The sequence below is a fragment of the Gopherus flavomarginatus genome, chromosome 2 (genome assembly GCF_025201925.1).
Source record: "Gopherus flavomarginatus isolate rGopFla2 chromosome 2, rGopFla2.mat.asm, whole genome shotgun sequence".
In the NCBI taxonomy this organism is placed as follows: domain Eukaryota; kingdom Metazoa; phylum Chordata; order Testudines; family Testudinidae; genus Gopherus; species Gopherus flavomarginatus.
Genome location: NC_066618.1, coordinates 146,775,853 through 146,801,726, shown reverse-complemented (window position 1 = coordinate 146,801,726; position 25,874 = coordinate 146,775,853). Strand labels below are relative to the sequence as shown.

The following is a 25,874-nucleotide window of genomic DNA, read 5'->3' as shown; positions in this document are numbered from 1 at the left end:
CATCTGTAAAATGGGAACAAGAGGGGCTGTAAAGATTAATTAGCGAGTTAGTATTTGAAAAGCACTTTAAAGATTAAAAGCACTAGATAAAGGCCACGTAGTGTAATTATTATTCTCAAAAGTGTTCCCTTAAATAGGAAAGGGAAATAAGTAAGACTGGGGTTTCTAATGATTCATTCTGATTAGGACCCTCTGAAAATTGCAATTTCGCAGACTGCATGGAAGTTGTGAAATTTTTCAATACTTCAGTTTTTCCTACAGCATCCACACAGACTCGTCTCATGCCCAGTGTGCTTTGTAGCACCCAACAACAGTTCATGAGGACTTCTTATCAGTTTTATGTGAAACCCCAAACTGCTCCTCCAATATGATGCTGTTGTGGACTATGAACCACAGTGAGTATGTGACCAGGGCATGGGGAAGCCTGCTTCAGCCTCCCTGCTGTTTGAAAAATCTCAGCAGTTCAGTTGGGATTCAGAGGTGAGTTTTATACAAAGAAATTCAGCTGCGACTTTTCACTCACTGCATTCTGTGCCTATTCAGTAAAATTTGCTAGTTTACCCATGACACCGCTGTGAATTTTCTTTTAAAAAAAAGAAAAGAAAAGAAAGAGAGAAATAAAACAACAACAAAAAATCTGTGATTTTCACAGGACCTTAGCTAAATGAAGCTTTGCACAATATACTTGATTTGGGAGATGGGAAAATATGAGTAATAACAATACCTAGCTTTTACGTAGTGGTCTTATCGGTAAATATTAAAGCATGTTACAAAGGAGGTCAGTATCATTATCCTCATTTTACAGATGGAGAAACTGAGGCACAGAGCAGGAAGTGACTTGCCCCAGGCAATCCATTAGTTGGTAGCTGACCTGGGAACAGAACCCAGGTCTTCTGAGTCTCAGTGTAGCCACTAGGTACCACTACAAGTACGTATATGTTCTGGGTGGCATTCTTTATTCAGGCTAATATACACAATACAGCTTATTGGTAATTTTTAATATAATCTGAATCCTGTCCTTAGAAGATTTCATTTCATACCACTCAGTATCTATAAAACAAAGAGAGAAAAACTGTGACCCACTGAAGGGGGGAACAAGGCCAATAAATTCTAAAATGTGGCTTTGACTACATTTTTTGTTTTTAATCTGATCCCACATATATGTATTTTAAATGTAGGTGCTTCATTCTGAATGCAAGTGGAACTGTGAGAGATATTGGGAATAAGTATTTTAAAGTAATATTATAGAGTCTGTGCATTGTATTCTGATTATGCTGTATCCTTCCTCCACCATCCCCAATTGGAGGTAATTCCATAATGCTATAATTAAAGTATCTTTCATTCTTCAGTGACCAGGACAAGGGGAAAGAGAGGCTAATGGCCCAATTTGGATATCATCACATAATAATAATGCCTGTTCAGAAGAAGGTATTATTATGAACATGAAGATTATTTTAAACATATTATAAATGATTCATTTGTCTTCTGCAGCCGGAGCATTCCATAAGGCACAACCAGTGGTATTTATCTACTCACCCTGGTCTTGGGTGGGGAAAAACCAGTCACCCTTTAGGTGACCATGATTGTGCCTCATAGAAGTGCAGTCCCAACATGAAGAGGGGCTGCATGCCCTGTACCATCCCTTATGATAATACAGCCTGTTCCTCAGGACGTTGTGGATGGAGATTGAAATCCTACATACCCTGCCAGCCTCCTCTGTGTACATTCCTTAAAGGCACACTGAGGAAAGCAGTCTGTGGAGGGACTGCAACTGTGACAAGGCCTTCAGAACATAAGAATAGCCATACCGGGTTAGACCAATGGTCCATCCAGGCCAGTTTCCTGTCTGCTGACAATGGCCAGATGCTTCAAAGGGAATGAACAGAACAGGTCAATTATTAAGTGATCCACCACCTCTCTTCTAGTCTCAGTTTCTGGCAGTCAGAAGTTTATGGACACCCAGAGACTGGGTTGCATTCCTGACCATTGCGGCTAATAGTCATTGATGGACCAATCCTCCATGAACTTATCCTAACTTTTTTGGTCTTCACAACATCCTATGGCAATGAGTTCCACAGGTTAAATTTGCATCGTGTGAAGAAGTACTTCCTTATGTTTCTTTTAAACCTGCTGCCTATGGGCCTTGGATGGGCTGCACAAGGGAAGGAAGCTCCATGCCCACTCCCTGCCTCCCTTAGCTCACACCCACGCAATGGCCTGTCACAATATGGCCCTAGTTTTTTTCTGAAATTTTAAGCATTTCTATTCATAAATGTATAGGTCTCACAAGAAACCATGTTTGCGTAGATGAGAAATTGGAAAAAAATACTTTTCATCTATAGGTACCTTCTTGCCACTTAGTCTAATTACCAGATGATTGCAAATGCTTGGCGACTTGGGTTTGGATTGGAATTTACTCTATTGAAGATCACTTGGTGCCTCCAGTACAGATACTCCTTCCAGTGCAGGGAAGCAATAGGATAATGAAGGTAGGCATTAGTTACAGAAACAGTTTGGGGACTTGTGCAGAAGGTTGAGAGAGGACAGACAACCTAATCAAAGCAGCATGAACAGTTACCTAGTAGGGTGCTACTAGATGACACTATTTGAAACAGGACAGACTTAAGGGGATTAATGTGGGAGATGAAGATAAGCAAGATTAACAAAAATAAAGCTACACAGACTCAGGCATAACTGAACAGCTGCTGTCTCTAGTTACCAAGATTGATAACTTCATGATTCCTTGGCATCAAAGGATACCATAAGGGAGCCGTAGAATTCAAGATGAGAGTCCCACAGCCGATTAAATTCTTGCAGAGAATGTAGCCGTTGTAGAAGTAATGGCTTGTATGAGGACTCACAGAGCCCATCACATTGTAATAATCTGGATTGTGTCTCCTTAAAGGCTCTGAAAATTCTGCACTATTCAGGCCGCTTAGAAGGAGATCTCTGCCGTATCTCCTTTTCCAGCATCACCCTCCAGTGTTACAGTGTGAGTATTCTGACAGCTGGAAGTGAACTAGATACTAGCCTGCCACTGCAAACCTTTAAGAGGATGTGTAGAAGCTAATGGACAGCTCAGCTTGTGGCCAATGTTCCCATCAACCCATCAGTTCATCTGCCTTGTCCACTATAATTCAAACCAAAATAACACAATAGGGTATACTGTCTCCTCTGTTTATGTGTTATACAGAAGTAAGCTGCTCTTTCTAGCTGGAGAGCTACTGTCGCTCTCAGAGGGAAATCAGTTTTAATGGGTTGAATGGGGAGACAGAAATACACATGCATAGAGCTTCACAGTCAAACTAACAGAGAAAAGTCCAGCCCATTTCGGCAACAGACAAATCTTCCAGTTCCTGTTGGTTGGGTCCTGCTGAAGACGAGCTGAGGGAGTGCTGCAAAGGAGCTGAGGGAGTGAGAATGCATCTTGCCAAACTTCCTCCTCTTCCTCAGAAAGGGGTGCTGCATACCTGTGGAATGAATGCGGTACAGATCTCCTCTCCCCTGCCTCTCCTCCACACAGCTTCCACCCAAGACAGAGAGAGACGGGGAAAGAATCCTTTGAGTAGAAGACTAAGGGTTGTTTATGGATACAGGGGAAATTGCATTATGGGAGAATGGTGGGAAAAAAAGAGATGAGGAGAGATTTGGACAGAAAGCAGATTAGAGAGATAAACAAGATGGAAAAAGAAAATACCAGAAGGATAAAAAAATGTGTTGAAGAAAGATTGCCGAGGGTTTTAGAGGAAAGAAAAATAAATAAATGATGAGATATTATATAAAATAAGTCTGAGGGAAGAAAAGACACCTTATGATACAAAAGAAAATTGTTGAGGGTTGGAAGTGAGAAAAGGTTGGGGGATGAAAAATACCTACTGACATGGAGCACCATTGTACAATATTTATTTGTTAGGAAGTTTGCTGTACTTGAGGTTTTGAATCTATTATCCAATAGTGGTTTGACTCTTTACACAAACCAAACAATACCTGAAATATTCTTACCCTTAAGTCAGGGAGAGGTGCTCTCCCGTCCCAAGACATGACCCTCTTTGCATGCTATAGAATGCTGAACATCCTAGATTTTCCTCTGAAAAAAAAATGGACTGGCATGATAGTTTATGACTCTTAAAATGTGGCCCTTAAAATGTGTTTGATTTAATATATTATTCTCAGGAAGTAGCAGAGCTGGCTTTGATTATAAAAATGCCTAGGAGAATCCTAGGAGAAAATTGTAACTTGGACTTCACACTCATGCAAGGGAGCAAGAAATCCCTCTTACATGAGTTACCTGGCAAAAATTTCCCTCCTCTCTCCCCCTCTTCATAAAACACAAAATTCCACCTGCCTGCAGAGGGTGCATTCCACTGGCTAACACTGAGTTCCTGTATAAGGCTTTCTCTCTCTAGCAGAGAGGATAGTATGTTTCACCAAAGCTGCCTTCTATAATATCCTGCTGTAAATAGTACTCCAGGCATGTAACATAGTCAAATAATTGTCTATTGTTTGTATTGGTTTTGTCACTATCTGCCATTTAATTGATGGTTTGAACCAGCACTGTAAAAATCTTTTACGATACACAATGGATGAATTTCCCATAACAAAAATAAAAATGAACCTAAGGCAATAGCAACCTACTTTAGTCTGAAAATGAGTAAATGCTATTAGCTGGGGAGGGTTTTATCCCTAGCCCAATAGAGAGATCCATTGCTGATTGTCCAATCCCTCTATGTCTGACCTGGAGAACTAAGAACATTGGTAATACACTTCCCCCCATCCCATAGAGAAAATATTTGCTGCCTTTAGGTTCTCAGCACTCCTTCCCAGCTTCAGTTGACCAAAAGATTTCCTATATCCGCCAACCCTGGGATTAAAGTAGATTTTTCCTCCTTTCTCTTTCTGATTTTCTGCCAAGGAAATACAAGAAAAGCAATGTAAATACATGAATAATTAAATTAACTCCTCCCCATGCACCCACAATATTTGCTACCCTTAACAGTGTGTGGTTTTCTTTTTCCATTTTTGTTTCCCACTTTCATCATCATCATTTTCTCTTTCTTCATGGATGGCTTTTTTGGCTATCTCCTTCTTATTATAGGTTTCTGTCCCATTCTTACCTCTTCTCCTTTCATCTTTTCCTCTTTACAGCCTCCCGACACTTCTGCCACTCAGTCTTTTTTTCTCCATCCTCTCCTGATGCCTCCTTCTCTCTCTCCTTTCTTTCTGTTATTGAGTCCTCCTCTCTCTCTTTCTACTTTTTGAACTGGTTTCCATCGTATACAGGATTTACAAGTTGGTTCAATAGCTCTCAGCACCCAGACTATAGAAATTGTTCCAGCCCTGCTGCTCCAGTCCCTCCATCCTTCGTTTCCTTTCACTCCCTATTCCTTTCATGCTTCCCTGTTTCTCTTGAGTCTCCTCTCATTGACTGTGCTCCAAAACCTGACTCAACCTGGAGCGCTGGGTGTTCCAGCCACCATTTGCCTTCCGACATCAGCTTCACTTCAAGATCTGTCCTACTCTGAGGTTTCGTGCTTTAGCATCTGCAAAGTGTTCTCTCCGTGCAGCTCATGGAACTTTTCTTAAATCCCTGCTGAGTCTCTTCCCTTTGGAGGTCTCCAACATTGTGGGCCAACCCCCAGCGAATTAAAGCAAGGGCATCAGAACTGGTATGGTTCAGTATATCACCCTGCTTAGCAAACGTGTGCCAGTTCAATTCACGTCATGAAATAAAATAATTCGATAAGTCTTGCAGCAATTGTTTGTACAACTACCCTTATTTTTAGAAGCCTGGCCTAGGTAAAGAAGGATGTTAGTGAGGATTGTTCCTGGATTGTGTTCAGGAGCAGTAGGCAGATAAGGACAAGTGTGTTTTGGAGTTAACAAGATTCCTATAGCTACCAGCAGGGAAAAGTGGATGAGTCAAGCAGTTTCAACTGAGTGTGGCTAGAAGCCAGATGCTCCCTTCCAACTAGGTAATATCTTTAACTGAACCTCAACAGCTTGTTGGACAAGGAGATGAATTAAAGTGCTGAATGTTTATGCTGACAGTGTTGCTAGATACAAAAGAAGCTTCCCGTGATGGCTGTACATCATGAAGTCCAGGCAGTTTGAAAAGGAGGCTATAAAATGGGCTACATCAAAAACTAGAAACTTTTGCAAGGGGTGCTGATGTATGGAGTCCAGCAGAATATATGGTGCTATCTCGTAAGAAGTTGCTGCAGTCCTAGGGTCAGATCCTCATCTAGCGTAAAATGTGTACTGATGTCAATGCAGCTATACTATTTTATGCTTGCTGAGGTTGTGGGGTTTAATCCTGTACTATTGAAGTCAATTAGAGCTTTATGTTGATGTTAATATGAATAGGATTAGGCACTTGGCCCCCAGAGTTACAAATACCAGCAAGAGGAGTTTCCAGGTGTTGCTGATAGGTAGCCAGCCTGGCAGCTCCCAACTCTCATGGAAAAGTTTGGGTGCTGAATTTCCCAAAAATAGGAAGATTGTTTGTCTTCAGTAATGCTTGGGCAGTTTATTGGGAAGTTTAATAGGTTTGTTATAGTTATGTTTTACTTTGGGGAAGTGAAAGACAAGGAGGTTCCCCTCCCCATTTCTCCTATTAAGCCCTGAGGTTACTTCACTTTAAGATGGTTGTCATAAACAGATAGCTAAGGGTTAATGTCTCTTTCATCTGGAAAGAAGTAACCTGAAACACCTGACCAGAAGACCAATCAGGAAACAGGACTTTTTAAAATCTGGGTGGAGGGAAGTTTGTGTCTGAGTTCTTTGTCTTCTGCCTGTCTCTCTCTCGGCTATGAGAGGATTTCTGTTTCCTGCTTTCTAATCTTCTGTTTAAAAGTTGTGAGTACAGAGATCATAAAACAATAGGGGTTATTTTTTTTTCTTTTGTATTTACATAGTGTACTTGCTGGAATGTGTTAAATTGTGTTCTTTTGAATAAGGCTGTTTATTCATATTTCTTTTAAGCAATTGACCCTGTATTTGTCACCTTAATACAGAGAGACCATTTTTATGTATTTTTTCTTTCTTTTTATATAAAGCTTTCTTTTAAGACCTGTTGGAGTTTTTCTTTATTGGGGAACTCCAGGGAACTGAGTCTGTGCTCACCAGGGAATTGGTGGGAGGAAGAAGTCAGGGGGAAATCTGTGTGTGTTAGATTTACTAGCCTGACTTTGCATTCCCTCTGGGTGAAGGAGGGGGGTGGGGGAGAGATTAGCTCTCTCTCCTTGTGTTTCCAGGACTGGAAATAGAGAGGGTGGAGTCCCTCTGTTTAGATTCACGGAGCTTGCTTCTGTGTATCTCTCCAGGAACCCAGGGAAGGGAAATGGTTTATTCCCCTTTGTTGTGAGACTCAAGGAATTTGGGTCTTGGGGTCCCCAGGGAAGGTTTTTGCGGGGACCAGAGTGCCCCAAAACACTCTAATTTTTTGAGTGGTGGCAGCTTTACCAGGTCCAAGCTGGTAACTAAACTTGGAGGTCTTCATGCTCACCCCCATATTTTGGACGCTAAGGTCCAAATCTGGGAATAGGTTATGACATGATGTGCAGTGGTGAGATACATAGAATCCAGAAGCCAGTAGGAATATTATATTTTTCTTTTCTCTGCTAGGGGCTTTTAAGCAGAGAGAAACAGTTTGGTTTTAAAAGGAACCAGAGAGAATTTTTTTTCCTGCTCTCTCTGGCAGTTGTGGCTTGCATATTAAGCAAGGAACCGTTAAGAAGCTATTAAGGGTCTTTTGTGACAATAGCACTCCCATTGAGAGTCATTACCAGCACAATACACATGCAAATAAAGTGTTTTTTCTGGTTTACTTTACATTGAAAAGATTAGCTAGAGGAAGAAAGGGAAAAAGGCACTGTTGCTAGGCAGACCCCAGGAGGCAACAAAGAACCCGCAGTTCAGAGGATAAACACCGGAGGGCACCCCAACACAAGAAAACAGGAACCATGCCTAACAAGACAAAAATGGAGGCCGAAGTACAAATCAAAGACGCCGAGCACAGGTGAGAGATGGAAAAAAAAATACAGGAACTAGAAATAAAACAAAAAGAAATGGAGCTGAGAGAAAGAGAAAGAGAGGCAGCCTACAAAAGAGAGCAAGCAGCCAAAATGCAGACCACCAAAAACAGCTGGAACTCCAGAGGGAAGCCCACCGACAGGCCATGGAATTAGAAAAGGCTAAGCAAAACACAGCCAATCCTAACAACCCTGCACCAATGATTGTTCCACATCACAGGAAATTTCCCACCTACAAGGCAGGTGATGACACCGAGGCCTTCTTGGAAAATTTTGAAAGAGCCTATCTTGGGTACCGCATCTCTGAAGACCAGTACATGGTAGAATTGAGGCCACAGCTCAGTGGACCTTTAGCAGAGGTGGCAGCTGAAATGCCTAAGGAGAACATGAATGACTATAAACTTTTTCAAACCAAGGCCAGATACAGAATGGGGATAACCCTGGATCATGCCCGTCGGCGTTTCAGAACCCAAAAGTGGAAACCAGATGTGTCATTTCCCAAACACGCCTACTACGTTGGGAAAAATTATGAAGCCTGGATATCAGGATACAATGTTAAATCCTTGGAAGAACTGCACCTCCTCATACAAATGGAGCAGTTCTTGGATGGTGTTCCTGAGGACGTAACACGGTACATACAAGATGGAAAACCCAAAAATCTCACCGAGGCGGGGGAGATTGGAGTCAGATGGATGGAAGTGGCAGAAAGCAAGAAAGCTACTGTCAAGGGGAACGAATACCCCAGAGGGCACACCGACCATAAACCCTACAACCGAGGACAACCAAAGACCCCACATACAACCCAAGTAAAGCCACAGATGCCCTATTCTTCCACCTCACCAGTCTCCAGTAACTCACCTCGACCCAGTGACCAGTCAGATGGAAGATGCTTCAAGTGTAATGAACTGGGACATATCAAGGCCAACTGCCCAAAGACCGCCAACCGAGTGCAGTTCATTACACCACCATCACACCAAAGATCCCCAGGCCCAGCTGCCTCTCAAATACCCTTGGAGCGAAGGGAAAATTTGAGAGTGGGCGGAAAGAAGGTTACTGCGTTGAGAGACACGGGGGCACAAGTGTCAGCTATCCACCAATCCTTCGTAGACCCCAAATTCATCAACCCAAAGGCCCAAGTGACAATTTACCCCTTCATGTCACAAGCTGTAGACTTGCCTACAGCTAAACTGCCTGTCCAGTACAAAGGCTGGTCAGGAATGTGGACTTTTGCAGTCTATGACAATTATCCCATCCCCATGCTACTGGGGGAAGACTTGGCCAACCAGGTGAAGCGGGCCAAGCGAGTGGGAATGGTTACACGCAGCCAAACCAGGCAAGCTTGCAGACCCATTCCTGTTCCTGAGCCGTCCACAGGCGCCCCGTCTGTGTTACCAGAGACCCAGACAGAGGTAGTGGACCCAGATTCCATGCCAACCACTGAAAGAGCCACAGCATCTCCAGTCCCAGGCCCAGAACTGGAACAGCAACCAGCACCAGCAATTGCAACCACATCTTCAAACTCAACGCCAGTGAGCCAGAACTGGCAGAAGCAACAGACAGCCATACCCAAAAGGCTCAGCCAGAGCCTGAAATACCCTCAGGTGCACCAGCGGAGAGCGGTTCACCATCAATGGAAACAATCCCATCACCTACATCGCTTCCAGAGGGACCAAGTCCAAGTCCCCAGTCTGAGGAAGAACTGGTAACGCCAGCCTCAAGGGAACAGTTCCAGACTGAGCAGGAAGCAGATGACAGTCTTCAGAAAGCTTGGGCGGCGGCACGGAGCACCCCGCCGCCTCTCAGCTCTTCTAATCGATCCCGGTTTGTTATAGACCAAGGACTTTTATACAAGGAGATTCTTTCTGGTGGACACCGGGAACAATGGCAGCCGCAAAAACAGTTGGTGGTTCCAACTAAGTACCGGGGGAAGCTCTTAAGCTTAGCCCATGATCATCCCAGTGGCCATGCTGGGGTGAACAGAACCAAGGACCGGTTGGGGAAGTCCTTCCACTGGGAGGGGATGGGCAAGGACGTTGCCAAGTATGTCCGGTCTTGTGAGGTATGCCAAAGAGTGGGAAAGCCTCAAGACGAGGTCAAGGCCCCTCTCCAGCCACTCCCCATAATTGAGGTCCCATTTCAGCGAGTAGCTGTGGATATTCTGGGTCCTTTCCCAAAAAAGACGCCCGGAGGAAAGCAGTACGTACTAACTTTCCAGCATGAAGACCTCTAAGCTTAGTTACCAGCTTGGACCTGGTAAAGCTGCCACCACTCAAAAAATTAGAGTGTTTTGGGGCACTCTGGTCCCCGCAAAAACCTTCCCTGGGGACCCCAAGACCCAAATTCCTTGAGTCTCACAACAAAGGGGAATAAACCATTTCCCTTCCCTGGGTTCCTGGAGAGATACACAGAAGCAAGCTCCGTGAATCTAAACAGAGGGACTCCACCCTCTCTATTTCCAGTCCTGGAAACACAAGGAGAGAGAGCTAATCTCTCCCCCACCCCCCTCCTTCACCCAGAGGGAATGCAAAGTCAGGCTAGTAAATCTAACACACACAGATTTCCCCCTGACTTCTTCCTCCCACCAATTCCCTGGTGAGCACAGACTCAGTTCCCTGGAGTTCCCCAATAAAGAAAAACTCCAACAGGTCTTAAAAGAAAGCTTTATATAAAAAGAAAGAAAAAATACATAAAAATGGTCTCTCTGTATTAAGGTGACAAATACAGGGTCAATTGCTTAAAAGAAATATGAATAAACAGCCTTATTCAAAAAAACACAATTTAACACATTCCAGCAAGTACACTATGTAAATACAAAAGAAAAAAAATAACCCCTATTGTTTTATGATCTCTGTACTCACAACTTTTAAACAGAAGATTAGAAAGCAGGAAACAGAAATCCTCTCATAGCCGAGAGAGAGACAGGCAGAAGACAAAGAACTCAGACACAAACTTCCCTCCACCCAGATTTTAAAAAGTCCTGTTTCCTGACTGGTCCTCTGGTCAGGTGTTTCAGGTTACTTCTTTCCATGTGAAAGAGACATTAACCCTTAGCTATCTGTTTATGACAATGGTGTTGCAGGTTGCAGGTCCAAGTGAACAAGATGTTAATCCCATCTGACCTTTGCCCTTTCCATGCACAGGGAAAGGCTAAAAGAATGACTACTTGGAAGATAAAAAGAGAAGAATACCCTTGAAAAGGGAGGACTCCACGTCCAGGGGTTACAGGACTGGCTTGAAGCGCAAGCTGAAGGATATTTTCTTTTTATTTTCTGATTTACACTAACCTTTGAGAAAAAGAGCTTGTTGACTAAAACTGTTTTGTTTTGTTTTGTTTGTTATATTTTTATTCGAGGTCACTCCTTCAGGTAACACATGGTCACCATCCTTCTAGCCAAGATGGACTAGACAATACCCACTTTGGAGTCCCTCTGTGAGTCATTCAGCCTGCTGTCAAGTGTTTAGTGTACCCCATCCATCATACTCCTCACCCCTCTTAGCTAAGGAGGAAGAAATCTGCAAATTGAAAATAGGTTTCCCAAATGGAAGTGCAGTACACTCCCACCAGGCCAGCCCATCATTGCTGTATTTATTCTGACATCACATCTGCTCTTCCCATCCAAACAAATGTCTGTCTTAAGAATATTCATCAACATTTATCACTTATCTGATGAAATGCTGTAGCCATAATAATCAAAGTAATTTTTAATGAAAAATGAATACCTAATAGCCTCTGACTGTGAGTTCTGTAACCTGAACAGTGATATAGTGGTTTGCTTTGAAGCTTTACTATTAATAAATCAAAGTACTAAAGCACAGTAGTAGGCCAGGTTATTTTCTAAGACAATAATGATTGCTACTAAAAGTCAACATCAAGGGTATCTGAAATAGGAATTGGGGAATTACCATACTGAGCCAGACCAGTGGTCCATCCTCTCTGGCATTCTGCTTCTGACAGTGGCCAATATCAGATGCTTCAGAAAAAAGTGCAATAAATCTTGTAATTGGAATTATGGAATCACTCGCCCAAAAATGATTTTTCCCCCTAACTTCTCGCTGTTAATAATTGGCTTATACCCTTAAGCGTGAGAGCATATAACTTCACATAACGCAAGAACTAGGAATCACCCAATGAAACTTATAGGCAACAGGTTTAAAACAAATATAAGGAAGTACTTCACACAATGCAGTTAAACTTGGAAAGTTGTTACCAGAGGATGCTGTGAAGGACTAAAGTATAACTGGGTTCAAAAAAGGATTAAATAACTCCATGGTGAGTAGGTCCCTCAATGGCTAGTAGCTGAAATGGTCAGGGATGCAACCCAATGCTCTGAGTGTTCCTAAGCCTCTGATGGCCAGAAGTGGGGACTGGACAGGAGAGGATGATTACTCAATAATTGCCCTTCTCTGTTCATTCCCTCTGAAGCAGCTAGATCTGGCAGTGTTGGAAGACAGGATAGTGGGCTAGGGGGGCCACTGGTCTGACTCAGTATGGCCATTCTTATGTTATAGACTTATATCCTTTATATATTTTAATGCTAATATAAATATTTTCACTAACCATATTTTCACTAATCCTTTTTTTTTTTTTGAGTTCTGCTAAATTCTTGGCCTCAATGATATCTTTTGGCAGAGTTCTAAAGATTAATTATGGATTGTGAAAAAAAAAATTTCCTTTTCTCTTTCTATAATTGTTACCTTTAATTTTCATTTAATGTCCTATTGTTTTCGTAGTACAAAGAAGGGTAAAAAGGAATATCCATTTTTTATCTATACCATTTATTATGCTATATATTTATACTCTCTACTCCTGTGGAAGTCTTTCCTCTCTTCTGATCATTTTTGTCCCTGGGGTCTATTTCTACATTTTTTTTTGTTTGTTTGCTTTTTGTGATGGGTGACCAGAAATGAACCTAGTATTTCAGGTGAAGGTGTGTCATTAATTACATATAATGACTTTAGACAATTTTCACTATTATTTTTCATACCATTCTTTATACATCCAAATACGTTGTCTCTTCTTTTGAACAAAACTGCACTGAATTTATTGAGCTGTTCACAATGCTGCCATTGGACCTTTTTACTTGAGTGGTTATAGTTAGTTTACTACTACTACTACGAAGCATTTCTTATGTGCTTGTCATGCATAAACCTCAAAGTCATGTACAAAGAAGGATACATTACACTTCCTCTTAATACAGATGAGAAACCAGAGGATGAGACAGAGAAAGATGAAGTAACTTGTCCGCATACCAGATTAGTGGCAGATGCAAGAATAGAACCCAAATCTGCTGGCTTCCAGTCTTGTGATCTGTACTCTGAATCCCTAAAAGATTTAGATCTCAGCCATTTGTCCAAGTGGTTCAGATTTATTCCTTCTAATGTGCATTACCTTATGTTTGTCAGCAATGAATTTAATGACATTTAGGCTGCCCTACTTAACAATAAGTCCCAGTGCAGTTTCTCACAGTCTTCTTTAATTATGACTAACTTAAATATTTTAGTCATTTCAAATTTTACCACTTCACTGATCATCCCTTTTCCAGAACAATATTACTATTCCAGGCCTCTACTTACCAGATAATGATACCGACTTCCTTTATCCATAGAGTTATTTCTATATGGTGTTCCCTCATCAGGCAGCCAGTGCTAATGAAGATGTTCTTTGAACTCATCTCTTTTTAGTGACCAGGTGCTTCCAAAGATAACACCCAGGGGGAAATCTTGTTAGTTGACTAGTGACAGATAGGTCATCCAAGGAGCAGGCACTTAGCAGGTGACTATGGTCGCCAAAGTTCTCATATCTGAAACAAAGTGACTGACCGCCACAATCTGTTCAATTTCTGTCCAGCATTCTAGTTTTGTTTAACTGGTGTTATTAAATATACCAGTAGAGTTTTGTGTATTAAGAACAATACAATAATGGGCCTGATTCTTCTTACAATGGTTTTCCACCTATTTAAAACCATACATTTTCATAGATTCATAGATTTCCAAGGCCAGAAAATGAATGGAATCATCTACTCTGACCACCTGTATAACACAGACTGTAGAACTTCCAGAAAATGATTCCATTCAATCTTGATTTTAAAATTGCCAATGATGGATAATCCACCATGACCATCAGTAAATTGTTCCAATGGCTAATTACCTTCATTGTTAAAAATGTTTGTGTTATTTCCAGTCTGAATTTGTCTAGCTTCAACTTCCACACATTAGATCATGTTATACCTTTGTATGCAAAGAGCCCTGTATTATATATTATTCCCCATGCAGGTATTTATAGACTGCAATCAAGTCATCCCATAAGCATCTCTTTGTTCAGCTAAATAGATTAAGCTCCTTGAGCCTATTCCTATAAGGTCATTCATCTAATTGTTTAATCATTTTCATGGCTCTTCTCTGAACTGTCTCAAATTTATCAACATCCATCTTGAATTTTGGACACCAGAACTGATCACAGTACTCCAGCAGCAGTCACACTAGTGCCAAATACAGAGGAAAAATAACCCGTCTACTCCAACTCAAGATTCCCCTGTTTATGTATCCAAGGATTGTATTAGCCCTTTTGGCCACATATTCCGCTGATTGTCCCCTACAATACCAAAATCTTTTTCAGAATCACTACGTTTCATGATAGCATTCCCCATCATGTAACTATAGTCTGCATTCGCTATTCCTAGTTACATATATTTACAATTAGCCACATTAAAAATTGTATTATCCAGATTGCTCTGTGTCAGTGACCTGTCCTCTTCATTAGTTATTATTCCCTGAATTCTTGTGTCACCTGAAAACTTTATTGGTTATGATTTTATTTCTCTTCCAGGTCATTGGTAAAAATATGAAATAGTGTAGTGTAATTTACAATGATATTTTGAGATCTGTAAGTTAGACAGCTTTTATTCCATTTAATGTGATTAGTTTTTTAGTCAAAACATTGTGGGGTACTAAGTCAAATGCTTTACAGAACTCTATGCATATTATATCAGCACCATTACCTTTATCAACCAAATTTGTAATCTCATCAAAAAAAGATATCAAGTTAGCCTGACAGGATGTAATTTCCATAAACCCATGTTGATTGCTATTAATTATGTTACCCTTCTTTAATTCTTTATGAATGTAGTCCCATGTGAGCTGTTGCATTATCTGTCCCAGGACTGATGTCAGACTGACCTGGCTGCAATTACCCAGGTCATCCCGTTTACCCTTTTTGAATATTGGCACATTAGCTTTCTTGGGACATCCTCAGTGTTCCAAGAGTTATTGAAAAACAGTATTAATGATCCATGAGCTTGTCATCCAGTTCTTCTAAAACTCTTGGATGCAAGGTATTTGGATTTGCAGTTTAGTCTGACTTTTGTAGCTCCTGTTTAGTATCCTCCTGTGGTATACCTCTACCGCAATATAATGTGACCCGGTATAACATGAGTCTGGATATAATGTGGTAAAGCAGTTCTTGTGGGGGTGGGGTTTGTGTGCTCTAACAGATCAAAGCAAATTCGATATAATGTGGTTTCACCTATAATGCAGTAAGATTTTTTGGCTCCCAAGTACAGTGTTGTATTGGGGTAGAGGTGTAGTAGTGGAATGGCAAAAGTGTTATCATAACTGCATAATGCATGACTGCATAATCTCTTTTTTCCGCAAATGCAAATCAGAAATATTTATTGACCACTTCTGCCTTTTCTGCATTATTACTGATAATTCTACCATTTCCATCTAGTAATACACAAATTCTACTGTTAGGATTTTTTGTTTGTTTCTAATACACTTTAAAAACTTTTTTTTACATGTGTATGTCCTTTACTCTGCTAGCCATAAATTTCTCCTCATGTCGCTTTGTTTCCATTATAAATTTTCTATCACTTCTGATTTATATTCATTACTATCATCCTCCTCTTTGTTCCATTTGTTATATATAGATACATATTTTGTATAGCTGCCCTCATCTCCACTCTAAACCAGGTTGTTTTTAACCAATACTTGATTTACAGTGGTGTGGGAGGCAAATCAAGCCCTGTAAAGTTTAGTTGCTTTATATTATGTTTGCTTCTTAAATTATTCTGCACATTGCTTCTTTGAAGGGGCCCTTCTGTAATGAAATAATAATTCAGCGTTCTTAATCTGTTTTATTTAAGCTATCAAATATGATTATTTACTATGTCTAGCCTGCTTTTTTTTTAACATAGACAAGTCTGGGGGCTAACACAAGCCCATCAAACTCATTTCATCTATTCTAGGCTGGAACTGAGCTCTGTTTTCCAGGGTCATAGGCAAGTGTATGAATCTATTTTATCTCTCAGATTACAGAACATTACATACAGTGAGCCTCATATTACAAAACAGCTACATCGGTCTCTAATTACTCAGATGTACCTTATGTTGAATGATGATGCAGCTTGAGAAACAGCATGCAAAAGCATATTTGTTTAAGTCCTTAGACAGTTAACATTGTGCATAACCTCCTCACAAATTACAGCCTCAGCTGCAGCATATCCATTAGGCTGAAAGAGAAAAGATTCCCAAGCGGCCCTGGTGCCTTTCCAAATTCCCTTGCAACTCACCAATCCTCTCAATGCTTTCTCTGCATGTGGGGAGTGTTCAGTGCTAATCAGGTCAATGATCATCCCACAGCTCCCGGGACATGACAGGAGCCTATCACAGCAGTTACATGATCTTCCAGACCTGAGCACATTTGCTGAGAATCTCATGTTAAGAAACAGTGCTTTGGTACTCTTTCTCTCACTCACTGGGAACCTCTGTGGATTTCAGCTTCTCTCTCTCTCTCTCTTTTAGACAGTGAGGAGTTCAACAGAAACGAAAAAAGGCAGTACAGTATGCGGCTACCTGGAGGGTGTTGATTGAAAACTTAGATTGCCCCCAAATCACTGCTGATTTGACTGATGCCTCAGCTCTATCAGAGAAAGGATTTCAATTAAGGTAAGTGCTGCTTTATCTGGGGGGACTGCATCATGCTGAATTTCTGTATTGAAAGTTCTAACTGAGTAAACTGACATTCTGCACTGCAGCAAGACAGTCCGTTTGTTATGTCAGTAAAAGCCTTAGTTTAGAGATAAGTGTCCCATAATGGAACTATTGTTTTAAGAGAATAAGATTGTTAGACAGATTCATTTGAACCGTTGGAAATATTTCTGATCAGATGGTCTTCTGAATCTTGCAAAAATAATTAGAAATAAGAAGGGGTGGGAAAGAAGGGGGAAAACACACTATCTTTCTTCTTTGCCCTTAATATATTTAAAGGAGTCTGCAAGGCAAAGATAACTTAATTTTGATTAAAGAGGTTTTGTTCATGCTAAAGTGGAAAGTTATGGTCTAAAGGCTTCAAAGTTCCACGGTATTTAAATGAGAAAGGGGTATTTCAAATGTGAGTTGAGAATATGTGTGCAGCTTCCCAGTTTAGCAATGGCATTGAGGAGTCTGAGATATTATACTAAGCATCTGACATGTTTTTGAACAGTTTCCAGTGCAGGACTAGCAGCTAGGCTGGGGAGGATGGCTGTTTCTTATGTGAGTGGTCAGAGAATTAAATCTATAGCTTTCAGCGAAAAAGTAGTCTGACATGAATCATTGTTTTGATTGAAAGGATGGGGACTGAACCTTCATAGAGTGATGGAAGCAGCATGGCATGTTGAAAGAAAGAAAGAAACTGATGATTAAGATGTTTATTTGTAAAAGAACAGAGAGCAGGTAAAAGAAGATGTCTCAAAAGATTAAATGTATTCTTAAGAAAAAGTCAGGGATGTTTACAGTAACTGCTGTTAGCCTGCCAGCCTAATGTGTCTAAAGTGAGTTGAATTTGATGGTCTCAACTCAGTCCATACTTAATGTCCACGTAGTCAGGAGCTAGATGTGAGAAGCTGGTTAAACTGTCCAAACTTTGTAATCCAGCGAGAGACCCAAAGTAAGATCTGTTGTATTAAGAATGTTACTTGGGAGAGCAATAAAAAGAAGAAAATAGGAAACATAAAATGTTCATTTAAAATTCTATCATAATAAAGAGAAAAATCCCTGTGAGATCAATGGAAAGCTAATTGATTTCATATCTTACTTTCATATGAACATATATTCATATGAAAGTAAGTAGTTTTTAAAAGTGTGATTAAATGTCCTTATTTTTCAGCCAATAGTGTTGTAAATATCATTAAAATCATTTTAGCAGGCATCAATATATATATCCATATATAATTTATCAGGTACCATTATTTTCAATAGCATTAATAGCATTTTGTCATACATTAAATATGTAAACACACTTTTGGAGAGATTTTCTTAATCTCCCCACCCCCTGAAACAAAAGTTGTTCAGGAAAATTTCAGTTATCTACAAGTTTACTGCTTGTCCCATCAGCTTTTCATGGCTGGAGCTGGTGAAAAGTTTCCTTTCTTCCATCCTGCTTTCATAAATGTAAGCGTATGTGAAACTGAACTATGGTTTTGGGGAATGTACTGAAAGCCCTGAAAATCTTAATTGGCTGTCAATATGGTCTCGTTCTTGAAAATACTAATTTCCATAGGCAGTGTATCTGAGACTAGTGTCACCGTGTAACTGTTGTATTCTTGGGAATGGAGTTGCTTTTGGAGGTAGGTACAGGCATTGACATCTAGTTTGATTTGCCACATCGGCCCATTTCTCAGCCCTTATAGTAGTGAAGAGATATTTACTCAGGCGTGTGCTGCTTCTCCCCAGAGAGGATATTTTGTCTTGACCAGGGCTGGGAGAGGATTTATTAGGATAAATCGAGCTCCTACTCTAGCTATCTGCACTGAACTGTGTTTCATGAGTAATCAATGGCTCCTCGACATAATTAGTATTAATATACATGAGTCAAAACATCTATCCAAAATTTAATCAAAAGAAAACACCCTATTACTTTACAGGAAAAAGTTCCCTAGCTTTGAGATTAAGTATTCCTTACACAGCTGCTGATTTGTGTGCTCATATGCAAACAGCAACAACTTCCTGTCTGGTTTTTTGCAAGGGCTAACTATAAACACTGTTTGACATGATGGGTTTTATTGCATTTCCATCAAAGACACTGAAGTAGATAAAAAGAAAAGCATCGCATTTAGTTTCATCACGTCTGTGGCTCTCTAAAACCATATGCACTTGTATTTCACTTATTAGAATATTTAAAAACCAAACCAAATCCAGATGCACCTTCTGTTTTTAAGTGAAGAGACCTTTTTAATTTGCTGGGATCATATATAAGGATGTTTCTCCAAACACCTGCAGATTCCACCGCTACAATCTTCTTCACATTATGAAAAAATAAAAGACGATACTAATTATTTTGAGCAACCATCTGTCTGAGGATTTCAAAGCATTTTATAAGCATTTCCCTTTCAATGTTATATCAGGGATGAAGGAGAGTATAATTATTCCCATTAAACACAGTACATAGGGAAACTGAGACACACATCTGTTGTGTGATATACTCATGGAAGAAGCCAGTGGTGGAGCTGGGAACAGAGCCCAGGTCTTCTGCCTTTGAGGCCTTTGTTTTGACCATAAGGTCATAGCAAGTAACATTAGGAGTTATATATAGGTTTCAGCTCTATTTCAGTTCTTTCTAGGTCTTTGAATGAGGCCAGTGTTCAAATCTTTGCCTCAAGCCGACTTTCATACTCGTGACAGAAGATGGAGCTTGCTATCTAGCTCATCTCAGTTGAAATGAGTATCTGATACTAACACTTTCATATCTGGGGCTTCTTTAAAGAAAGCTTGACAACCAGTGAAGTTAAAATAACACAGGTAAAAGCAATGAGCTCTGTCTACAGGCAGACAGAAATATACCTATTGTAGAGCAACAAGGCACACTTCTGATCCAAGTGTGATGATAGTGTGGGAGAAAAAAAAAGGAAATTCTTGTTAATGGCTAAAGTTAACAATTCCATGCCAGGGAATGAAAAGGGTAACTATATAATTTTAGATGGGCATGAGAAAAGACAAATAAGACTATGTTGGAGATGCTATGTGGCACCGAGTTCCAGCAGCTTCCCTTCTCTGAGCTCACAGACCATAAAGGCTCAGGACTAGTGAGAGAGAGGCTCTGAGGGCAGCTTTAAAGCTCCAGCCCCCTAGAACTCCTTACAGGAGCAGCAACAGCATCTCCAGCAGGACTTCACATGTCCAGCAGCCTCCCGCTGTCACTGAAACCTTTGAAACTGAAATCATGTCACTTTCATGTTTTGTTTCCTGGATATTCATTCATGTCTCTCTGTGGCTACCAAATTCCCTCCGATATAGCACCTCATTCCCCATCCTGACCATGCTCCTTCTCATCCTTCCACTCACAGCATCTCCTCTTTCCCCCCTTTCTTTCCCTTCCCTCCATCTCCCATATCTTTCTACTCTATCTGTCCCCATTTCCTCCTATCCATCCTTTCCTCCACTCCTTTGCTTCTTTAAATACGCCTCTTCCTTACCGTTCTACTTGCTACCACTACTCTGTCAGTGTCCTCTCCTTGAAAAATGAACTCTACAAAAATAAATAAATAAAACAAAACCCAGTATTGAAACTAACAGGACACCTGTTCTCCAACACTCTGATCATGTTGCTTGTGGACCTGATTGTGAAAACTGCTGTTTTCTGCCTCAGATATACTGGATACTCTCAGTTCACATTAACTTCACTCAGAGTGAAGATTGCCTAACACCTTTCAGGAAGTGCCCAGAACCTCACAAGACTGAGTCCTTCAAATCTAAAGTTGATGTACTCAGTGGAAGATCCTCTAAAGAAGATTGTTAGGAACAATGAATTAAAGGGAACTCTGCACTAGGTTTCTGTTTCCAGTGTTAGACTGGATTTATGACTGATCACAAACTCATTAAATCACTGATAATGTTACCACTCTGCCCAACACACCAAACATATTGACAATACAATAGTAAGTGACTCTCGATAAATAGTATTTTATTTATTTACTCATTATAATAGCTCTGGAGCCCAAAATCCTCTTCCCCCCCCCCTTCAGGTAGAGATTCATAAGACATCTGTTTTGACCTGACCCTTCCAATATGTTTTGACCCTGATCCCTAAGACCCACCAATTGGACTGACAGGTCATTGAGAATCTGTGATTATTCATTTCTTAGCCATTCTTTCAAGACTGCCAGCAAGTACCAGTCTTAATTGTAGTATTGGTGAGGTGGAATGCTTCCCACCAAAAACTGGCCTGAAACATTGACTCATTTCACAAAGGCCACTGTACAGACATTGGACCATAGCCTTTCTTTTTTTTTTTTAAATCACTACCTGTCTTTGCTCAGCTTGAAACAGTGCTCTGTGTTCTGTATCCCTCTCTCAACATTTTGAGATATCCAGCCTTCTCAGATTAATTTATTTTAAAGTGTGCAAAGCTTCTGGGCATTCTTGAAATGGTAGTTTGAGTAACTCTGTTAAGCGCCTATATGGAGACTGCGGGGTATATTTGCTAAGAAGAATCTACTTGGCATTTCTATCTTTGTACATAATGAGTCTGTTTGTGCATGTTACAGTCTTTCATATATCTATTTTGTATTTAGTTCGATATCTGTGTTCCAGGATGTGATCTAAAATATGTCTTGGTCGCAAGTTTCATTCACTTTTCCCATTTTTGAAAATAAAGCAAACAAAAAAGAATATTGGTGAATGGAATGCATGTATCAAGTAGTACAATTTAATGGTGGTGTTCTAAGAATATTTGTAGCAACTGGAGTGGAGGGAGAATAAGACTAATACATTTGACTGGGTTTCCATTGGTCTGAATAGCGAGAGTATAATTCTTTAATTTAGTATGCATGTTAAGGATTTTTATGACCAAAGCATTTCACAGATTATATTTTCAACCGGCTTTCATTTAAAGCAGCATTTTAGACATTTAACTGAGGTGCTCATTAACCAGCAAAAGCTAAAAGCCTTTTCATAGCCGTTCAAAAGAATATGTGAATGTTTTGCTTATTGCACTTAATGGTTATTGCACTTATAACTAAAATGCTAATACAAATATTAAGTTCTTTTACTAGCTGGTTACAGTAAATCTAATTTTAAATCTTTAACTACTGGTAACTTGGTAAATATAACAAGAACTCATTGCACTCTCTTTCAAAAATAGCATTTCTTACTCCATTGTCTGATAAACATGTGTGCCTGAGAACAGATAATGGACCTATTCAGTGTGAAGTTACCTCAGTGCAAGCCTATTGGCTTCACTGGAGTTACTTCTGAATTACTTTTATGATCAGAACCAGACCCTCTGCCTTTAACTGGACATTCATCATTGTACTGACTAACGATATGCATGTCTTCAAAAGTTCAGCTTTGCTTCTGATTCCCACCCTGAAGTTGAATGCTTAGGCAAACCTCCTAGGCCTACACAATTGGGCAGGACTTTACATGAGAACAGTTTTTCTTTCAGTGTTTTGACCTTTCTGCCTTTGAAACTGGGTGCTACCTTGAGGAGTAGCTGTGTACAGAAAGTGCGAGAGTGGAGGAGTTTGGGTAAGGGGAGGGAGATGTAGTTAACTAAACTTAACCACAATATGATAAGGTTAATGTCAAAAAAGATCTGCTTTTCTCTTATAGCAACTCATCTATGTCTGCAAATCAAAGGTTTGCTGAGACTAGACAATAACTAACTTCGTGTGCTTTTTTATGTTCAGTCCTTAAAATTCATCCCAGGTAAACTTTTCCATCTTGATATTTAGCACTCACTGCACATCTGTGCAGATTTGGCATTAAGAATCTTGCACTTTGTTTTGTGGGACAACTATTTTCTTATATAACATGGCTGCTTTCTTTTAGAAAGTTGTGGTCCCTTTATCTAGTTTACAGAATGAGTGAGCTTTCAAGACCATCATCAGTGCCACTTTGAATTAGCCATCATACGCTACACTGATGTAGCAATTACCTGTTACTCTCTCTAACCCTGAGACCCCAAGTGTGTCAAGTCAATGACACATCTGAGCTGCACCAGCCCATAAAATGAGGAACCTTAGGTTGGGTTCAAATGAGGTGTCCTGTGTGACAGAATAAAGCATAGCCATCAGTCCAACCATCTGAACATATTAATAGGTCAAGTTAAAAAAAGACTAAGAGAGTACTCCAAAGAAATATATTTTCCTGTTTAAAAACAAACAAAAACATAGAATCCCACATTTTTTTCTAAGCTTGTTATTTAAACTATTCAGTTGAACCCAGTCTGGAATTCCCTGGAGCACTATCTTCTAACAAACAGTAGACATTTTTTGCAAATGCTTTTTAAAGATCGCCTATTTTAATCAACTCACTTTTCTCTGTAATAACTGTGTGACATTTTTTTGCCCTATTTCTGATCAATGAGCATGCATATTTTAAATTAGAAATTCATGCACTTTGGTATCTTTCAGAAATTCTCTGTTGGACTAAAAGAGGGCTTGATCCTCGGGGGGTGCTGAATGCCCAGAACTGCCATTGATTATACAGGGTTTTGCAGGTGTTCAGATCTTTTCAGGATTATATTCCCAGGTGTATTAGCTGGGATTACTGTGTACCAGATGCAACTAGATGATTAAATTCAGTGTGCTTGGATTTTTCTTGAATACAGAAACCAGTCATTGTGTTTGTGGGGGGGGGGAGGGGGCGGGGAGGCACATGTCAAAATTGGGTTCATCATGCCCAAATAGTTAGTAGTATGCTATAATTTAAACTAAAATCCAAGATGTAACGAATTCATTTTAATGTAAGTCTTCCTCTGATACGTAACAGACAGAACTGGTCCTCTGTAGCTTACTTCAGTTGCCAGTTTCAGTGCAGAGTCACACATGGCATACAAGGCATAACACAAAGTTTGTCTATTCTGTCTATCTAGGTCCTTATATTGTCCCCGTCATCGCAGTAACTGAGTTCTCAGCTTCCCCCCTCTTTACCAGGAACTTATTTTGAATCTTTGACATCTTATTGGGACAAATGCTGTATTAGAGGATGGATTTGCAATTAATTTATCCTAAGAGTCTCTCCCTATGTTTATGTAAATAATTGATGCAATAACATAAAAACAATACATTTTGCATACTGCCTAAAAATACAAAATATTGTATACATGTAAGCTGCATCTGTATGTGGTATGGCCTTTGGATCATTCTTCTTTTCCTAAACTTTATTTTGAGAAATAATTATACCATTATCTCTGATATATCTATAATTAAGTTGTCTTTTTATGACTTGTTCTTATACATTTTCTCTTATGGCATGTTCTAAAAATCAATAAAAAAGTAAATTAATGTTTTTTAAAGTATTTCTATCACAGATATTTAACAATAATAGTCCCAAATGGTAATTGCAATTGTTGGAGAAAAATAAACTTGGGTCAGATGGCTCTAGGTCTCTCTCTGTATATTTAAAAAGATCAATTTGCAAGGCAAAAATGTGCTGTTTTAAATTGTGTTTTTTAGGAGAAAGAAGTGATTTTTTAATGCAGATCCACCAAAGACAATGCATTTTAGTAGTTTCAGTACCCCTGGAGGCAAACATTTGAAAAAGGAGAGAGAACCATAACACTAAGATAAATGTTGTAACTAGGATCTAAGAAGAAACATAATACAAAAATAATAGCTTACCACTCTTGTCAGAAGAGTGGTAAGCATGTTTATTGTTCTAGGAGTCTAAGTCCTTTCAGAAGTCTAATTAGATATCTTGCTTTTCCTTTATTATATTATTTCCTCTTCCTTTAGATATATTTTTTACAAAACAAGTACAGAGCTATACAATTATTTTTATCTTGACAAGGACTAGGATTACAGATGCAAAGATAAGCAGTTGTAAGATATATTAATAAATAACTACAGAGATGTTTTAGAAGATAAGAAATTATAACAAAAACCAAAGTTACTAAAACATAAATGTACAGAAAAGGAAATGAATGCAAAACAACCATTTGATGCATCAACATATTATGCTTTGAAGTTATATAGCTATAAAAAAGTTGGGTTTTACTAGTTTAAATTCTAAAACTTTCCAAAGTGTCCAAGGAGTTAAATGTTCTTTGATAATAAGTGTGAGATTTATTGATACCTCTTTGTTACAATATATACACTTCTGTGCAGGTATAAAGGGAACCATACTGCAGTAAGATTGTTGTCCAACACTCTCATCCAGGCAAAGAGGGATCTGTCTTTTTCATGAAAATAGATTTTGTGTCCACCAACAAAAAGTTGGAAAGAAGTTACCAAGTATTTTTAATTGTCCAGTGCCGTGTTCCTAAAGAGATCCTTAAGGCAGCAGATGGAACTTGGGGAAATCTTGGTCAGAAGATGAAAATTAGAAGGCTAATGTTTGTACCATAGAGGCAAAAAAAAAAAAAAAAAATTTGGGAGCGATCAAACCTGAGTTAAAATGCAATGAAACTCCCACTAAAGTCAATAGAAAGAGTCCTGTTGTCTTCAGTAGTAGCTGTATCAAGCCCTTTATGCAAGGCATTATGAGAAGATGATGAATAAACTATAAAAACCCAGTTCTATAGATAAATTTGATAGATATCCACAGAGACTCAAAGCTCCTGAGATTCACATATTTTTATCTAAACATATCCATAGCAACTGAGCTACTTTCTTATTAACCTTTAAAATGATATTTTATAACTGCAGTGGATAGCTTTTGATTGCTAGCATATGCTTCTGCCTGGGGTGGGATGGTGGGTCACAGTCCAGGATGCTATGATATGATCATGCTTCCTCTCTGGTGCGCACGCCAGCTACCCTGCTTGTCCCCAATACTACTGTAGGCAGAAACCCACCTTGTATGCTGGGTGGATTGTACTGAGAGATGAGACTGCTGCATACAGCTGAGTGACATTGCTGCTTACAG

General features: G+C 39.7%; 1 protein-coding gene across 2 annotated transcripts in view; it reads left to right on the top strand.

Annotated features, from left to right (window-relative positions):
* The window catches only part of CDH12 (cadherin 12), a 919,272-nt gene that overhangs the window by 557,654 nt on the left and 335,744 nt on the right, over positions 1 to 25,874 (top strand). Inside the window, exon 3 of one of the 2 annotated variants that reach the window (XM_050937418.1) lies at positions 16,830 to 16,973. The gene's annotated coding sequence lies outside the window, so the exon portion shown is untranslated. Of the gene's footprint in view, positions 1 to 16,737; positions 16,974 to 25,874 lie in introns of those variants that run through there. The other variant, XM_050937417.1, reaches the window with a different exon arrangement.